Here is a 16,010-nt window from a genome sequence, read left to right on the forward strand (position 1 = left end):
CTCGGCGTTATTTTTAGTTTGTAGGTTTAAATTTCCTTTGTTTTCTTTCTTTTATCGTGAAATTATAATGAATTTCTATGAATTACTTATATTTAAGTACGTTTCCGGATTTCCTAGTAACTGCATACCGAAGCACAATTTTAAGAAAGTGCATTTATACCAAATTGAAAATTTTTTTTTTAAGGGTTGATTACTTAAAATTATATTCATTAAACCTTATTACATCATGTTTTTGATGGTACATTATCCGTTTTTTTGAAATTGCTGGAATAGTTAAACAGATAGTGAAACTCTGATCTATTACACAAACTGTATGAATGTGTTTGCGATCTTCATGAGATAGTTAAAAATTTGAGAGAATATGTGTAACTGTTGATTATTATATATGCAACCCGCTAGCACTTAATGAACTGTCTAGACATTTCACGAAATGTCTATGCACACTAGGTGTTCACGACGTACATACATAATACTCATAGTTACAGTATATAAAGAAGCAAAGAAAGTATACCAACAGGAATACAATGATCAGCAGGGTAATCGGTGGGACAAATTGGTGATGCCGTTCGCTACGAGACTGTCTCGATATCTTACCGAAAAATCTCGGTTTTTTCTCGTATTGGTATCGGTTTTCGAGACTCCAGTCTCGGTTTTGTCTCGTATTGTTTTGCTATCGGAAAACCGAATTATCGCTCGTATCGTATCAGGATTCTGAGACTAGACAGTCAGATGGTGGCTTCCTACGAAACAACAGTAGAAGGGGAATGGTGACGAATTTCAACTACCTGATTACCAAGAACCCTTTCTTGTAATTTAAAGTCTGGATTTTCAAATAGACGAAATATATTTTCGGTATTTATTTTATAACTGAATTATTTTCAAAGTATCATATTAATATATTTTTGCATTGTTTTTATATTAGAAAACAATGAACAAAAAATTTCATTAATTTTGAATGTTAAGAACATGAAGAATATTCTCTTTTAGATTTTTAAGCTTCAAATTTTCTAAAATTTCCACATGTCTCTTATTCAAACTCAATTTTTTTGTTAATTTTGAAAAAATTTCTAAATTTCAAAAACGGAAGGTGTCAGTATAAAATTGGACAAACAACAAAATAGAAATGTTTCGAAACAGAGAAAAAGGAGCCTGTAAAATCGAAATCATTGTTAAAAGATGAAGCAAGTATCCACTTCCGTGATAAAGTATTGCTCAATTTAAGTCAAAACCTTTTTATTACAAAAATTTATCGACGTCTGATGAAGTGGATGTTTAAGTTCACAATCTCAAAGTGACACTTACTTAAAACTGGAGCAGGCTCGTCTGCAGAATGAGATAAAAATGTAATGTTTCAGTTAAAACAAATGGACAAAATTACTCTGGAGGTGTGAACCGCGTGCATAGGGGTAAATGAAGTTTAATGTCAAATACTCTGCTAGTTCCGACAAAAACGGCAGAGAATTTGGAGATACAAATTTCATGGATTTTCAAAATCAGCTTTGAATAGCGATTAGAAATGGAAATTTTAAATTTGCTACAAAAATAAAAACTTATTCCCGAAATATGGGTATGTTCAATGATAATAACAAACAAATTATTTTTTCCTGATAAAATAAAAGATGAAGATCGTGATATCGGTGACCTAACAGTATTACAGACATTTTTACATTCTCATCATTTATGATTGAGAAAGTATTAGAATTGTCGGAAATTTGACATCACACTTTTTCAACAGATCTCCACGTTTCGAAACCCCCTGAATCCGAAAATCAGGTTTTCACGATGGCGTCTGTCTGTCTGTCCGTCGGTCCGTAAACACGATAACTCTCGAAAAAATGAACGAATCAAATTCATCATTGGTACACATTTTTTAGGTCCTAAAAGAAAGGACGAGTTCATGAACTAGCCATTTTTTATAAAAATTCAAAAAATGAGTGCATTTTGAAAATTTTTTTAAAAACAACTTTTTTCTGAATTTGAAAATTCTATGCACGGATATTTACAGTATTAAAAAGAACGAACAATTTGTCCTTATGACTTTTTTCGATTAAAAGAAAATTCTCAGAGTTATAGCGCTTTCAAAATTTTTTTAATCGACCGAAAATCAAAATTTGAAGCCAAAAAACGCACGATATAAAAAAAGGCAAGTTAAGAAAAACATTTCTTTTTGGAAGCCCTACAAGATTATCATAACTAATTTTTGGATTTTCTTCAAAAATCGAAAATTCAAATTTTGATTGCACAAAAAATAATAGAAAATAAAAAATTCCATTTTGTGGACAAACTATGTAGGATATGAAAAAAGATGAATGAACAAAAATGGTCATCACAAAAAAGATCTACAATTTCGTTAAGAATCATTTCTTGATAGGACGCGTATTTTTTGTTTTATTCGTGGAAAATAACGTTGAAAAAAAAAATAAAAAAAAATGTGTGGAAAAACAACGAAAGTTACGAGAAAAAAATCCAACAAAACCTGTTTACAAATGTCTGTCGGAAATCGAGCGCGCAGCGCGAGTGTCACGATGAGAATGTGTACCTCAAAGCCTACAGAGCTTTGAGAAACTTAATCTTTGACTATACTTAATTAAGTAGACAATTCAGAATATGAAGACGCATATAAATACTGCCATCTAAAAGAGATCTTTTTGATAAAGTTTTTTTCAAGCATTCCAAATGCAAAGAATAAATATCCGAGCGTGAAGCGCGAGGTGTAATTATGTTTGAGCGCGGAGCGCGAGGTAACCTATTATCGAGCGCGAAGCGCGAGATTAAAACGTCGCGCGCCTTCGGCGCACTCAAGCTTCCGAGCGAAGCGAGCCGCGCGCCTAGCGCGCGATGAGAATGTGCCCGTGTGGCGGGCAGATTTTTTTTGCTAAAAATCCTCAAAAATAATAATTTTTATATTATTTCTTTTGTGATTAAATGATAATAATTTCAAAAAATATCGCTAAACTAAAATGTTATTAAAAATCGTGAATAATAATAAAATTATATTTCAAACCAATCCTTTTACCACAATAGGAAATTAATTTGTTATGCATTTTGTATGCAATAAACCCATTTTTTATCAAAATGGTGTTCAATAACTTTTTTGCTGCTACTTTTAAGTCACGCTTTTCTAAAAGAATCAATTATGAGAAAGTTTCGATAAAAAGCTTTTACTGATTTTTTCCGTAAGATGTCAATTTCTTATTTTTGTTTTGATAATGAGAATATTTATGAATTTGTGATTAGATTTTTCTATACATTTTTCAACAATTGTGAAGATAATATTAATATAGGCAAAATAAAGAACTCAAAAGAAATTAAATTTGAATTTGATTAACACTAAAACACATCTTCTAATAACAACCTATTATAGATATAAACACATTTGTATATACGAGAGCAGGATAATCAGTATTACCATTTTGATTTTGAAGTATAAATCAAATTTTTGTCGACGATTCCACAGAAAACTTAAAAATATGTCTAACGATTGCAGATACGTTAGAAATGAATTTAGAAAAATCCACAGAACTTTTCTTTATTTTATACAATGTTACAAAATCTGAGGAATAATTGGTCAGTTTGACGTTTCAAACTTTAGGACTTTTAGAAATTTAGAAGAAATTATGAAATATTTTATATATTTTCGGCAACATTTTCAAGTTTGAGAATATTTTTAATCTCTTCAAAAATTCTGAAATTAGTTCTTATCTTGTAAACTAACTCGAATTTTTTTAACAAATTATGAAAAACTTTCAAATTTACAAAAATTCCACCTATACATTTCCACAAATCTTCCACATTTTGTAGAATTATTTTTTAATTTTCTTAAATATTCTTTAACAAGTAATTATTAAAATAAAAAATTATTTCAAATTTTTCTAAGAATCTTGAGAAAATGCTTACTTCTCTTCAAATCATAAATAACCTTAAAAGGCGAAAAATTCTTAATATATTTTTAAATAATTCGAATTTTTTCTTCAAAAAAATATGATAAATTGAAAAATTACATAAAAACCTTCAACATTCTTTTTATGGAAATTTTGTAAATGTGTTTAAATACTTTGAAGTCTTTTTTGAATATTCTCGTCAAATTAATTTTTCAAACAGAGAAAGAATCAATTAAATTTTGCTAGAAAACTTAAGAACATTTTTTATTCTCTTGAAATCTTTTAGAACACGTAAAGGCTTACAAAAATTGCATTTATACCTTTTACATTTTTTTCGACCATTAGAGAAATCTTTTCAATTTTTTAAATGTTCTTTGACAATTAGATATCTAGTTCAATATTTTGAATTTCTCCTGAAATAAAAAAAAAACTGCAAAATGAAAAAAGTACCTTAAAGTCTTTCAGATTCTTTTTGGGCCAAGTTTGCAAGTTTTTGAAACATTAAAAATTGTTGTTTTTCTGATAAAAAATTCTAAATTAATTATAAAATTTATCTAGGAAACTGAAGAAAATTCATCATTTTCTTGAAACCTTTCAAAACGCTTGAAAAGCTTCTAAATTTGTTGTTGGCTATCTTCAAAAATGTAATTTTTATTACAATTTTTTTGCAATATTTTCAAGATTTAAATTATTCTTGAATCATTTTAAAACTTCTAAATAACTCTTAAACTTTCACTAATTATAAGATAAATAAATAAGCAAACATAAAACATAAAATAGGTTTTGTTTCAAATAGAAGTTGAGGAATATCTCTGTGCTTCTTGCTCAACAAATAAAAAGTACGAGAACTTATTTTAATAAAAACTTTTGTTTAAATGAAACAAAATTTTATTTGTCCATGTAAACGATTTGATTTAAAAATTGAATTGAAACAAGTTTCAGTTTATTTGAAAGAATCAAATAATTATCTCAGTGAGTGCTTTAAAATTTCTTCGGCAGTGTAAACTGTAGAGGTCTAGTCTAGAGTTTAGATTTTGAGAATATGTATAATTCTTTTACTTCAAGGTTTTCTCTCAAAGGGCTAGGCTCCTCGCAGCCCTCCCCGCAGCTCCTTTTTCCGGTACCTGCGGCCGGCCACACGACCATCCCTACACTCTCTCTCTCCTATTGTGAACGAGGAAAATCTCGTCTGGTCATTTTGTCTCGGAATTCCGATACGATACCGATACGAGACAACGCTCTCGATATTTTTCCGATACGACACAAAACCGAGCGATACAAATCCGAAACTGAAAGGGGAGTATCGTATCGGAACCCACAACGATAAATGAGCTCTGAATAATACCACACTTGGGGTTCGAAAGGATCTGAAATTTAATTGAGCCTATTCCTGAAGAACCTATTTTTCGCTTTGCCCACTTCGATATTATGATTAATTATTAACACAATATTTACCGTACATCACACATATAATCGAGCTCTGGTCGACATAAATTAATGAAGATAATTAAATTACAAAATAGTAACGTAATTAAAATAGATATAATGACTTCATAAATATAATTTGCAGGTTATGTAGCAAACTTGTAAATATAAAGGCTTATTCATGTCAGTGCTCACAATTGCACACAATCTTGGCAACTTTTTGAACTGCGCTTGCGTCGCGCCGGCAACGCAATTGGTTACTGCTGGCGCGCTGATTTTGAATAGTGTCGATATTTAAATGTGGTATTTATAATAAATAATTTTTATAAAATGCATTACAATAATTTTTTAATCCTAAAATAAGATTTTGAAGTGACAGATAAAAATTTAATTTGATTTTAATTAAAAAGTCATTATGAATTCCGAGTTCAGAGAAAGAAATAATTTTTTCAGCAGAGTGATTAATCTTGTCTCTGTCAAATTTCTAATTTTTATTGTTTTCATTCACAAAAATTTGACCTAAATTAAAGTCAATAAAGTTACTAAAATAAAATGAAATTTTTTTTAAATTAAAAATAAAAAATGTTTTTTGTAATAAAATCACAATATTTTTTCATCTGTCTCTCAAAAATTCTATTTTAGGATTAATAAATCACTTTTGTAGAATTTCCAAATCATTATTTATTATAACTATAATATTTGAATATTTATATAATTTAAAATCCGCGCGCCTCAAGTAACAAATCGTGTTGGTGGCGCGAAGCAAGTGCAGTTCAAAAAGTTCAAAAAATTTGGAGCACTGATTCATATGCAAGAAAAATTTCGTCGCAAGTCATTGGTGGATAAACAAATTCTTTATGCTCACATTTATTAATAAGTCATTATCAATCATCTTTAATTATGAAAAAGGGAATCTTGCTTTAATCCTTTTGAATTTCTTTCTTTATTTCAAGCAAATACCCTAAGTATATTTTCAACTTTATAACGTAAGAGTACCTTTTTACGGAGGTCGAATTTTAATAAACTGATGAATTAATTTGAAACATCGAGTTCGTTTCTAGGTTCTCAAACAATCAAATTTGTCATAAATCAACAAAACAGCTAGAAATGAATCCTATGAAAACTATTAATTCCACGATTAATTCAAAACAGGCCTTGGTGAAAAGGTACCCTAAGTATAACGAACAGTATGCGCAATGAAATCTTGAGTAATATGTTTGCTGTTATGGGGAGATGTGCGATTACATATGTTACTTTTTAAAAGTACAAATATATTGTCAAGAGTGACGTAGGGTTGTTGCAAAAACAAATGCAAAAATGAATGTTTCTGAAGCCTCTCTACTTTCATTTAGTTTAAAAGAACTAAAGGTCATTGTAATATTTGAAAATATTAATAACGGCTGATTGGCTGTGCTGATCTTAATAGTGCTTGGTGAAGACGATGCTTAAAGAAGATTCACTTAATAATAATACATTACAAAAGTTTATTAATTGTACATAAAAGATTTTTTCAATAAAATTATGTAAATAATTTTTAAGATTTTTCATAACTTTTAAGAGTAGTTTAAAATGGGTTGGGTAAGTAATAAATATTCACTGACAATCAATAAAATTGCATCACATTTCCAATTATAAATTTACCAATGATTTTAAATCATGGTACTTTAAAGATGGTGTAGACTTAAGCCAATATTGTATTAAAAATTCTAAAATAAGTGAACCTTAACATGTAAGAAGAAAAATGAATAAATATTAATATCGTTTGTGTTTGCTTTACCGACATATTCTGTAAATCGCTAACTTACCAACCCGACTTTGCAAACGGTTAGCTTGTGAATGGTTTTTGATGCTGTTCTTTTCAAGTGCGCTCTAAACAGTCTAAAAACGAACCCATTTGGGTCTCTACAGGTATCTATTTGAGCTCAAGTTTCAAATGACACCAACTACCATTTGAGCCACAACATGAGTGAACCTCTAGTCTTTTTCTGTGAAAGATTTATTTTAATCGGAAATCGCGTATTCGCTATGATTCTCAATGATAGTTTTATGTTTTAAAATTTATTAAAGTATCTAGGACAATGAAAATAGAACAATAGAACAATCAAAGAATATAGATTTCACAACATTCATATTCATTTCATAAATTATAGATAAAGTATACTTTATCTATAATATGTTGTTACTCTTTAGGGGCAGACTCGGATTTTTTTAGTGAAGGCAGCTTTAAAGCTGATAAAATACAACGTGTCTAATACGACAGCCCCATCTGAGTATAATCAAGCCAAGCGCTACTCGACTTCGTTGATCGAATGTCAAACCCTAAACAATTCCATGCATCCAAGTGGACACATTTGTAAGCTATATAAAGTTTCAAAGCATTTATATTTAAAATTTTAAGGCTTCTAAAAAAAAAATTCGATTAAATCATAATCAAGAAACTATTGATTCTCAATCGTGTCTCTTTATTATTAATATTTCTTTTATCAGTCTAAAGAAACATAATCATTACAAATCAATTACTCCAATTCTCAATATCATACCCAACGAAGAGTCATTTTTCCATAATATCACGAAATTTAAAAATAAATATGTATAAAATTAATAAACAGATCAAGCTAAAGCCTTTTTGTCAGTTGTCAGATAGAAGATATTGCAACAATATTAATCTGTTCTGTAACTGTTGATGGAATTCAAATAATACAAAAAAGGACAAAACTAATTGAGGAAAAAGGATGTTTAAATTTGTCGAGAAACTACATCACGTAATTGGAGTTCACTCTCTGGTCGAAATTGTTTTCTTGACATGGCATACGTATAAATAAGTCATCCACGTGGAAATATTCATCAGCCTTCCTCCCGCACCTCTAATAGACCAAATCAACTATATTATTACAAAGCCGCCTCTATCCAATCATCTATCACGCCCAATGAATCCCCACTGGCCTTTCACCAACGGAAATCTGAATCCCCCCCTAGTGGGCGTCCTAGCACGGCGTCTCCCCATGGCTTATCACGCGAGACCAATAATAACCGTTACCAATGGGGACCAATAGGGACTGATTTTCCAATGCAACGGTGGAAACAAAGTGGTGCGTTTCCCGCGCTGATAGACAGCTCACAGCATAGTTGGTATGGCAGGTGGTACAAATTTACCTACCGGACCAGGCACGATGCAGGTGATGCAGATAGAGGGGGTTCTGCGAGTTACATTTTACATTACGATAGGACGTTAGGTTGCGTTTTACGCGCGTAGGATGCGCATATTTGGTCCCCTTCTCTCTTTTCTAACCATCCTTCTTCTTTGTTTTTCTGTCCCCCTCAGTCACTCTGTCTTACCCTGAATCTCTCTCCTTTGTCATTCTTTGACTCTCTCTCTCTCTCTCTCTCTCTTACTGTCTCTCTTTTTTAAACCCTCGTAAGTTCCCCTCTCACTTGGCACTCGATGAGGGGACAGACCGACAGAGATAAAGAGCACTTCCGGACAACCGGGGAGACCAAGGTCCGTGTATCTGTCGGTGCTGGTATCCTGGCAAGGAGAAGCGGCAATACCCGCGGGAGAAAGTCACACCCGAGTGCCCACGCTTCCTCTTATCCGTTCGGTACCTCCTGTCCTGTCTCTCCAGCTACCTTGGATCCCAGCTCAAACTCTCATGTACTTGCGTGTATTCTGTTAATTCTGTATATACTGTTACATGTAACTGACTCGACCCTCCTCGCGGCCAAGCTCAGGGCCAAAGTATTATATTTATTTATTACTACTCCTTCAGACTTTTCGAATTATGTGTGGTACTTTGGTTCCTCCACTTTGTCTTCCACTTTGTCCCTTCTGTCTTTCAGAAATTCACCACAGAACTCCTTCCTGGACTTTGAATTTGGGATTACATTGTGGGAAAGGAGGGGAAAAAATTATTCTTGTTGATCAACTTTGTAAGGTCTTTTACGGAAGGAATAGCCGATTAAAAACCCTTAATTAAATGTTGCTGAATAGACGAGTATTTTTATTTTGCCTTTAGTGACTTAGCTCAAAATTTATTTATTTGTTTGCCTGAACTCACTTTAACTTTTATACTACTCCTTTCCAAAGCAACCTATTTCAGTATTTTATCGAGAAGTAGAGATATAAAGGCTACAATGTTCTTCTTTGTTCCCTAGATAGATAGAATACTCTCTATATTTATAGATATTTTCAAATATATTGATATAATTCTACCTTAGTATAATGAATGGGGAAACCCCCTATTTTTACCAATATAAGCCTGGAAAGCAAACATTCCAATCAAACGAGTGAAAATTACGTGGACTTCTCAAATGACTTCCCCGAATGTGACGTATACATTGGTTTTTTATTCTGCCCGCGCCCCTTCACCCATGTCCTAAGCCTAAAGAACCCCCTCTAAACGAGAATTAGGTTTCTGTGGTACATTGGTCCTAAGTAATACTTTTGTCTATGATTTTTATCACAGTCCATTTCTGATAAAAAAAACAAAAAACTTGTACGTATTTTTTAACATTATTAATTATTTAATATTAAAAAAAATTGTTTGCAAACTTGTTAAAAAACGTCATAGAATTCTGGAATGTCTTGTATTTTTACCACTTACCCATAAATTTACAAACAATTTCAATTTGTTTAAACAATTATTTTGGCAAAACGTAATAAATTTGCATCTTCTCTGCCTTACTACACTTACTACACTTTTCTGCCTTATTCCATTCAAAAGTTACATTTAAACAATGAAAGATTGTTAAAAAAATTAACAAAAAAATTAGTCGACAGCATTGCATTCTTATATTGCCGAATTAGTTTATCTCGTTGTAAGAATATCGATAATTTGTGAAAAAATATCGTTTGAACAAATAAAAATTGCTTAAACAATTGATAATAAATAAATCATAAAAGTTTTTTATTCAACCATTAAAAACGATCAGTGATAAAATAATACACAAAATTATTATTTACGACCAACATTTTGGAAATTACTTGATCCTGGTTTAAAGGGTGGTTTTTAATGCCTGATGGAAGCGGCTGGTGGGGGGAGGGGTAATCATGAAAAATAAATGCATACGATAAATTCTGGGAAGTGATTTTTAAAATTCCATGTTATTTTCACTTATTTTATTGAAATGTTCGCCTTCCAATCTCATCTTAGTAAAACTGGACGTTTTCCTCATGTATTTTCAATGGAAAAATTGAGGGATGGGCGGAGTCCCTAAGCGTTGTTTTATTGAAAAACAAAAAAAAACGCATTTTCCTTTTCCATGAACCCCACAAAGTGAGGCATTATCCCCAATGGAACTCTAAATTTTTTAACGACTTTAATATACACCTATCTACCTACTGCCGTGATTTGGAAGAACACCGTTAACTGCAAGTCGGATAAGTCACCTGAAAGTACTTAACAGTAGGCGACTCATGTGACTTAACTGAAATGCAGTTAACGGTGTTCTTTCAAATCACGGCAGTATAGTACTTCGCAGAATAAATCTTTATGATTCTCCTTATTCTCTTGAATTCAGTGGAATTCCTTGAATTATGGTGAATTACTTGAGCTCTGCTAAATTCCTTAAGTTTTATTTGATTCTATGCATTTTTTTAATTCCTTTTAAGTCTTTCGAACTCTTTTGAATTTTTGTTAATTAATTTGAATTCTTTGAATACTCGTATGCATCAAACTATTTAGTGGTTAACCCCTCGTATCATAATACATTCTAAACTAATCATTCTGTCCATTTGTATCATAATGTGTTCCAAACTTATTTCGATCCATCCATTTCGTTCCTAGCAAATCTATAATTCGAGATCTGGTCACTTGGAAATCAGAAAGGCAGATTAACCATGATTGCCACCAGATTAACGACAACTTCGCAGAGACCGCCCTCGGACTAACCAGATTTCTTGTGACTTCCCAGGAGATTCCCTCGAGACTTCCCATGAGACTCCCTCGAAAAGTTAGTGGCGTGTTAAGTCACTGGTACACAGAGATGGGTTGTGATATGTAACTCGAGGTTTTCTACGTATAATACATAAACGGCGTAATATTGGTAGAAAATTATAGAAAACTATGTATAATACATATACTAAAGATGGCGAACGTGACTTACTTGGGCGCGACTGCATTTGACAGATTTGAATCATTGACATAACCTCTTATAAAGCTGTTCAATTGGTTTAATTTGAATTTGGAGAGTAAAAATGTTAGGAACAAGTAGAAAAAAACATGAAAGGGGGGATACCGTGTGAAAAAATTAATTTCCAGTGCCAGAAGTTGGAAGGTAAAAATGTTTCGAAGTGTTTACTTGATCAAAAAGTTTGTTTAAACTCAGGTTATAAGCGATTTAATTTAATATCTAAAGATTTCTCTGATATTTCAAGATATTTCATGATCTTTCACTGCAAGTTTTTTGTACAGGGCGTTCTTGAATCAAATATGATATATTTATACATCATATTTAAATCATTTCATTTAAAAATAATAATGGAAACCGGGTAAACTGAACCTTTTAGGTTATTTAAAATAGCACAGAATTATATTTTCTATTTCTCTTTAAGGGAAATATGTAAGCAGGCGATAAACTAAATAAATGAGAAAGTTACGCAGCAGGAAAACACCCGAAATATTAACAATGGACTAAATGGCCAGGAATAAACTCGAAGTTTAACAAATGATCAAAATGTCCTGGAAAACGTCGAAGAAGAAAATGAGAAGGAATGTTATCTAAACCTACCGCCTCGTTTCATTTTTTTTCTTTATAATGAGAAAACAAGGGTTGACTAGCGCGCGAACGATTACTTATAGGTTAGGATACCATTTTGTCGTACTTATACTCGTGTTCCACATGCTCGAAAACTTTGCGGATTATGAAGAACAATAAACACGTATATTACTATTTTTTTTTAATAATTAGTTTAGGAAAGTGATAAATAATTACAAATAATTAATTAATTGTTCAATATTAGTTATTTCTATAAGGCAATTGAGTATTTCTAGAATAACGAATTCAGAAATCCCGCCCATGTAGTCACGAGATCAAATGTAAAATACATTTATAGAAAACTAAGAATTTTTAATATTCATGTCGAAAACATGTAATATACGTGATGTATTATACGTACGCATCCCTGCTGGTACAGACACCGTGAGCTGGAGAAAGACTTCTTGTGCCGCACTGAGACTACCTGAGACTAACAAAGCGACTGCGCAGTAGACGACAGAGATTCTTACTGACCGCCACAGGAACTTCCGTCAGTCACCTCTCTTATTATATATCCACTTCAACCTTAATTTCATCTACACTGTTAAAAATGTTTGGAATTCAACAACGCTTCTGCAAGACTTCTGCAACACAAGCGTAAGGTAAAATTTCATGTTTTAGAGCGTTTGCAAGATAAAAATTGCGCACAAGAAAATCACGGAATTAATAGAATTCAGGGAATTAATGGATTTCAAGGAATTCAAGGAATTTATGAAATTCACTGAAGTCACGAAATTCCCAGAATTCATGGATTTCGAGGAACTTAAAAAATTTATGGAATTCAAGAAATTCACGGAATTCATAAAATTCAAGGAATTCCTGAAAATCATGGAATTCGTGCAATTTATAGAATTATAAGAATTTACCAAATTTATGGCATTCAGTCAGGTGGTCCCCACTGTTGACGTTTCTATCCCCCCGAAATCAGTCCAAGGCCATTTAAATACAACCCCCGACGCTTGACTGAAAGCGAGAGTTTGGTGTGTGTATATATATATATATATATATATATATAAAGTGATAGAAGGTGATAGAGAAGGATAGATTTTCCGCAAAGAGAAATAGGACTTAAAATTCTATCAAGCCCATTTTATTATTTGAATTTATACACTATTTAATAATATATTTTTCTAATTCTATTAATTAATATTAATTTATTAATAATAATTCATCATGAACCTATATCTCATTTGGCCAATTTCTACTATAATATATATTTTAACTTTAATTTAATCCGGCTTTTTATAATTTCTACTTTTTGTCTGAATTTTATCCTTTTTTCAAAACCCTATCTTATTTAACTCCTTCTGTATTTTAATATGTTTATCATTTCCGAATAATTTGGCAAAACATGTTCAGTTTGCTAAGAAAATGTGTTTTAAAAAGAATTGATTTGATCTAGACATGCAAATCAAGAATCTAAAACTTAATCCAGATGAATTAAATTCGAAAATTGAAAAGCCATTTGAGTCATTTTGTGTTTAAACCTTCATTGACCAAATATTATATTGTTTCCGTTTTTATTGACTTGCAAGATTTTTTAGCCCCAAAATTGTCTAGAGTATATCACTAATTCTATTCTATTCTAATATTATTTGTACATTTATCTCAAAATGGCAAAACAGTTTTTAATTCCACACTCTAAGTTTGATATAATCCAATTGTTCTCAAATTTTCATCTAACTTTACTGATTCAGCAGTAGAACATGTAACTCGTAATTCGGTGATGGTAAACGATTCAAAAATCAGTGTAAAATCTTGCTGAAAGTTTCGTAATTTATTCAGCTAATAAATAAGTGATCTTTAACTCAAAATTGAGTAAATTGCAACTGATTGACCATATGGGGACAAAATTAAGTCACTTTAAAGTGAGGTGCTGATAACAAAAGCGTGTTGAGAAAAATTGTAGCAAAAATTTATTAAGAGCATTGGGGAAAAAACGAGTTTAAAAGAATAAGAAAACAAGGACCTTCATAATATATTATAATATAAAATACAATTCATCGTTTTTCTTGCTTCTTTACAACTCGCTTTTGCCCGAAAATTTCTTAACTACAATTTTAGAGAGTATCATGAACGCTTGAATAATAATATATTAATAATTCTAGCAATGGATCTTCTTTACTTTATTCTAAGAATTTGAAACAAAGGTGTTGGCAGAGAAAAGATAAGAATATATGAAAAAGTTTAAAGAACTGGAATCCCGAAAATCGGCACGTGGAATACTTTGCATCATTTTTATTCCTACCTTTTTAAAAAACTTTTAAATCAGTAAAGTGTCACCTAAAATTTCAGCTTACAAGAAATAAATTTATTTCTCACTTGCTGGTGATATTATTCTACTTTAAAGACTTATCCCAAAATAAAGATACGGAAGACATTATATTTTGACATTAGCTCACAACTGTCATTAACACTTTGACTATTGTCTCAATCGCAGATCTCAAATTAAAGCAGGAATCAGTCTGGATTCTGCTGAATAATGAGACTCAATTTGAGACTTGTTTGTTTAGTCCGAATTTAAAACCTATTTGGCTGGTTTTTACTGCGTCTAAATTAGAGACGAAAATTCAGCTTAAAGTATAACCCTAGTTTTTTTCTGTGTTAAGCTAGCTGTTCAATGCCTTACATAATTGTTATACTATATGTCTATACATATTATATTAATATAAGTAGCAAAATAATAGACAACGTAGAATGATATGTATTGTACAGAAATAATATGTAGTTTGCACACTCAGAAATAGTAACTATTAACTAAAAATATCATTATTTTTTCTAATACTCAAAAAATTCTCATCAACCTTACTAAGTTTAACAAACCAAATATCAGAAAACTCAATAAGCCTCCAGATAATGCCTGACGTACTCAATCTTCTAGAGTCCTTAAATGCCATACTAGGGTGGTCAAAAATTCGACATTTGATTTTCGGTGGTACCCCCTCCCCCTCCCAATTTGTTCTTTTTCGGAAAGAAAAATTCCGTTATTTTTTCAACTTTAATCCGTGCCCCCCCCCCCGGCCTAGCTTTTGTTTTAAAAAAGTTGATGATTAGTATTTCTTGTTTTACATATTTGGTAATTATTTAAACACTTTTTATTTGTTTAAACCGTTTTTTCTCCCAAAAACCGTAAAAACTTAATTCTTGGAAATTATGACATGGATAGCGGATGTCGAGAGTAATATTTTTTTTCTAAAGAATATTTAGCAACTTTTTTAACAATTATTATTTGATTAGGCCATTTTCCCCTGTAAATCGTAAAAAAGTTATTCTTTTCTGCAATTAATGACACCATTAACGGATTCGAATATTAATATTTTTCACTTAAGATATTTCCCAATTATGTAAACAATTAATAATCATTCACCTGCGCCTTTTCATAGGGAAGGTGGAGAAGGGTCTAATTTTTCCGAATCTCTCACACTATTTAGCTTTTCATTCAGAATTTATAAGGAGAAACCTTATTTCTTCGACTTCCTTCATACTAAATAGTCTTTTATTCTAAATAGTAAATAGTTTCCTGAAAAATTCTACACTGTAAATTTAAATCAGTCAAAACTTGACTGATTGAATCAATCAAGCAAGTTTTGACAGGTAAATCAGTCATTTTGACTGACAAAACAGTCATTTTGACTGATGAATCAGTCAATATTGGTGATTGATTGAAACAGTCACTCAAAATGAATGATTCTCTGTCAATAATAGTGACTGATTTTTCAGTCATTTTCTAAGTGACAAGTAAATCAGTCATTTTATGTTAGAAGAAAGTAAAGAGTGGTGTTTACTATACGAAAATCATTAGAAATTTGTTTTAGATATTGCGTGAATAATACACTTTTTAAATAGTTATTAATAATCTAATTTTTAATTAACATTAATGATAAATAATTATTTCTTCATTAATTTTTAAAAAATAATTAATAAAGGTCATAATTTAGATACGTTATAAAT

At 31.2% G+C, this 16,010-nt stretch overlaps 1 long non-coding RNA gene across 1 annotated transcript in view; it reads left to right on the top strand.

The window, feature by feature from the left end:
* Positions 1 to 16,010, top strand: part of LOC117169644 — a 29,110-nt gene that overhangs the window by 10,748 nt on the left and 2,352 nt on the right. The window contains exon 2 of the long non-coding RNA XR_004466694.1: positions 12,439 to 12,661. This is a non-coding gene — a long non-coding RNA (uncharacterized LOC117169644). The remainder of the gene's footprint in view (positions 1 to 12,438; positions 12,662 to 16,010) is intronic.

This window comes from Belonocnema kinseyi, chromosome 3 (assembly GCF_010883055.1).
Source record: "Belonocnema kinseyi isolate 2016_QV_RU_SX_M_011 chromosome 3, B_treatae_v1, whole genome shotgun sequence".
In the NCBI taxonomy this organism is placed as follows: Eukaryota; Metazoa; Arthropoda; class Insecta; order Hymenoptera; family Cynipidae; genus Belonocnema; species Belonocnema kinseyi.